Raw genomic sequence first — 4,122 nt, 5'->3', positions numbered from 1 at the left:
TCATGGACAGAGGTGATATCTTTTATTAGACCCACAAGATATTTGCAGAAAAATTCTTTAATTTTTTGCAAGTATGTTGCTGGTCTAATAAAAGATATCATCTCTGTCCATGAACCCTGATTTGCTTTTTCCTCTAGACCAGTATGGCCACAACCTGGTTACTGGACACATGGAAGAGTTGTTGATGGGATCCATTATGGGCACATGTGTTAGATTTGTGTTGTGTTTCCTGCTATGCTAAGTGGTGACGGTGTGTTTGCAGCACCCATCACCCCAATATCTGGGATTAAAGTGAGACAGTAGCATTTTTCTTTTGTTAATAGCCAGTTTCCCCGCAGCACCTCTATGCTTTCTTGTTTTAACAGACAAGTACGGAAGAAATTACCAGTAGTAAGGAAGGGGAAGTACCAGCCAGTAGTCAGCTAAACAAACCAATACCTTGTGACCATATGGTCTGCGTATACTTGCTGTGTGTGTGAGACAAGTGATTTTTTTCACTGACATACCCTTAACTTGTTAGTTATAAAAGAATTATCCCTGTTCATATTATATAGCCTTTGCAGATGGCCACAATTTGGGGATTCTGAATCCTTCAGTGCCTTAAGTGCTCAAAAACTTCTGACTGAAAGGACTTATTTAAAGTAACATTGACATGAGAAGGGTACAAGACTTAAATGTTGTCTTAGTTAAGGGCAGCAACTTCACAAAACATTTTCAGAGATATAAGTGCCTTTTAAAAAGTATTATCTAAGAATGCAGAAGTTAGGTGGTGTCTGTCTTACTTGTGAACTTCCATTATTGAAATAGCAAGTACTAAATTGCTAATCTGCTGAATATCTGGCAAAACTGAAAGTACTGTAAAAAAGTGAAAATTCCCTGCCCAACCTATAAATGAAAGACGGCCTTGTGTAGATCTGTTTAAATAGCTCATGCCCTTATTTCAAACTCCTTAGTAGTCCATGTGTTAACTTGTCTGCTTAGGAGCAAGATTGATACTCCTAGTGATGTCATTGGACAAAAACAAGCACTGAAGCATTGCTGTGTAAACTGTTTTTTGACAGTCCACAGAGTCAAATGCATAAAAATCAACACGGGTTTCACTGTTACCTGTATAGAGCTGGGGAGAAGGAGGAGAAGAGGGGTCTAAAGCTTTGACAGCAATTCTTCTAGCTTCCACCTCTAACCAAGTTATGGAGGAAGCAACTTAAGCTATACATTGTTTGCAGGCAGCCACTGTATAGTACATATTAGATCCTTTAATATAAATCACAAGTTTTAAACAATTTAAAGAGTTAAGAGAAACCAAAGTTTCTGCCAGGGAATGGTTTGTTAAATGTTACTGTTGTTCACAGAACAATATTTTCTTTGGTTCCAAAAGAATTAATTAAGGCATGTTCCTCAGAGCACAAACTTTCTGTTACAATAGACATTTGTTTTTTCTGATGTACCTGTCTGCATTGTTAGTATAACTAAATGTAGTATGCACTAGCTTGCATGTAAGAAGTATTACTCCTACATTCATCTACAATAAGCAGTTTTACTAGGCAGCTTGAAAGCATTCTTGAATATCTATAGGCTGCTAAGATTGGTTGAAGATTGCTCTTCTGAACTAGATGACAGATTATTGTGTGGACTGTAGATCTGCATATTTTATATAAAAATTATTTTAAGCAGTTTTCCTGTAAACCAAATGGGGTTTTGCCAGGAATAAGTCTCCTGAGGAATATTTTTGGTAGCATTTACAGGTAGTGTACCACTAGTGAACTGGAGGACTCTGCGGATCGCTATGGGCTTCATAGAAGCTTTCTTCTTCCAGGCTGAAGTCTTGAGGCCAGTCCATGTCGGTAATGGGGAAGAGCTGTTACTATCTTCTGAAGTGTGCTTTACAACGTTAGCAGAGTGTTTTGTAGCTTGTCTTGGCACCTTGATGAACATTAAAAATCATGTTCCCAGAAGTAAACTTGAGTCCAGTTTTGAGTGGAAAAGTACCCGTCTCACTCAGCCCCACGCTTATGCAGATTTCTTGGCAATGTTAGTAGAGGCATAGACTAGGTATGTGGCGACTGACCTGTTGTCTTAAACACGGGTGTGGTTCCTCCAAGTCGGGGTTCAGTCACGTACAGGGAAAACATCTTGTAACCTTCCCACATACATTGCTGTTTCTCACCCTTTGCTTGTTTTGTAGATTAAACAGGAGACTTTTCAGGTTCCAGGGCCAAGAAGAGTTCCTCTTAGGCATTTAGTTTTGCCTCCATAATTGATTCATTAGGGAAATAAAGCCAACTCTCGATGCTAAAAGAGTGATGACAGAACCACATTCCTGCCTTGCTTAAACTTGTTTAGGATTCCTTAAAGCCACTTCCGTTTGCAAAGGTGGCTATGTATTTACTTCTGTGTATTGGATGCTGACTAGCTGGCCCCAGGCCGTGCTGTCTGGATTGGTAATTTATTTCACTACTGTGTGTGAGGATTTTGCATGATGTGTGACTTTTGCCTTGATCACTCCATTCAGTCTAAGTGCAAGCATACAAAGTTTTGTGTAAAGCTTCCTGTCAGTGCAGCTTTCTCTTCAGCTTTGGCACTGATATGGGATGGGGCAAAGGGAGGTAGGTGTAAGGTGGAGGGTTACATTTTGCTTCATACCACAGTAAGAACCTAATAGTTGTATTTCATTAATCATGGTTCTACACTTACTTGGCTACCTGGTATGAAAATTAATGAAGAAAAGCTACCTTGTGTTCAGTTTTGTTATAATAATTCTTTGAATAACAGCGTGTTTCTCTACGGTGAAGGAATAGACCTGATTGTTTTAAATGGGGGTATAGGGTGCGAAAGCACTGTTTTCTTCATGCAGTGAAGTCCTGTTGACTGTGGCAGTGCTAGGGAAATCACCCAACTAGCTTGGCCCTTTTTTTCTTAAAGAAGGAATTTTTCAGAGAAGAGAATTGATCTGAAACTTATCTAACCCTGTCTGAAAGCCCAGGGTCGTGTGCAACTTTTCCAAAGGCTGGTAAGATCTGAGCATTTCTGATCCTACTGAATTTGGTGATATTCATGTTTGTGTTAACAGCAACAGGACTTGTTTTGCAAGTAGGAGTGTAATTAAAAAAAGAAAGCATGCAGGAGAGCGTGCATACTGAAGCATGCCCCAGTGTGTTTTGGTTTCTCCTTGGAGCTTAAACACTAGTGTAGCTATGAATTGTTTTGACCTGTAAATAAGCATGCTAAGCATCCCACTTTGCTTCAGATTTCCTTTACACAGCATCTCCACGAATAGCTTTTTAAAACTGGGATGGAGTTTACTCAAGCTATGTGTGTAAGTATAAATATTTCTGTCGCAATGTGAAAGAGTAAACAGCAACGCGGCAAAAAGAGCCGGAGAACACTGCTTCCGGAGCTATTGCCATGTTGGGATAGAAGCTCCGGGAAAAGAAAGAAAAGAGGAGAAAGGGAGAAGAAAAAAAGAGCATCTGAAGGAGAAAGTGAGGGAGGAAGATGATATCCAGGAGATAAGACACTTACCTCCAGGATTTTTCTCGTGGCTGGAGCAAGCAGAGCTCAGAGAGGGGCGCATCCCTGAAAAGGCATCGGAGACACGGCCGCGCTGAGAAGTAAACAAACAAAAAAGCGAAGAGTGAATTGACTCGCTCCCACAAGCTTAGTGAAAACAACTGAGTGCTGACCACAAGGATTCAAGACTTCAGGCACACACCAGATGAAAGGTACGCACTCAGGATAGCAAAAGTAAAGAGTGAGAAATAACAAGACTTGAAGAGAAAAGCCTGCTCTAAAAAAAAAGAAAAAAGGACCACTTCTGTTTAAAGATAGTGAAAGTTTCTATAGTGTTATAAAGAATAAAGATAAAAACTAGTGTTAATTTGCATCTGATTGTGAATCTATATAATATATATTCCCACACACTTGCCGATATATATAATCAAGTGAAGTTTTCCTCTATAATACTGAGATTCCTAATAGAGACACCTAAAGAGTAAAATAAAACATCAAATATATAACAACCCTTCTGACAAGTCACATCATAAAGCAGAACATATAATAACATCTAAGACATGGCAGGCGGGAAAGTCGGGGTACTTACAGCTCTTTGGGACATTATAAAAG

The sequence above is a fragment of the Crocodylus porosus genome, unplaced genomic scaffold (genome assembly GCF_001723895.1).
Source record: "Crocodylus porosus isolate Cpor-Errol unplaced genomic scaffold, CroPor_comp1, whole genome shotgun sequence".
Taxonomy (NCBI): Eukaryota; Metazoa; Chordata; order Crocodylia; family Crocodylidae; genus Crocodylus; species Crocodylus porosus.
The sequence above is the reverse complement of the archived record's forward strand: the minus strand, read 5'-3'. Positions refer to the sequence as shown.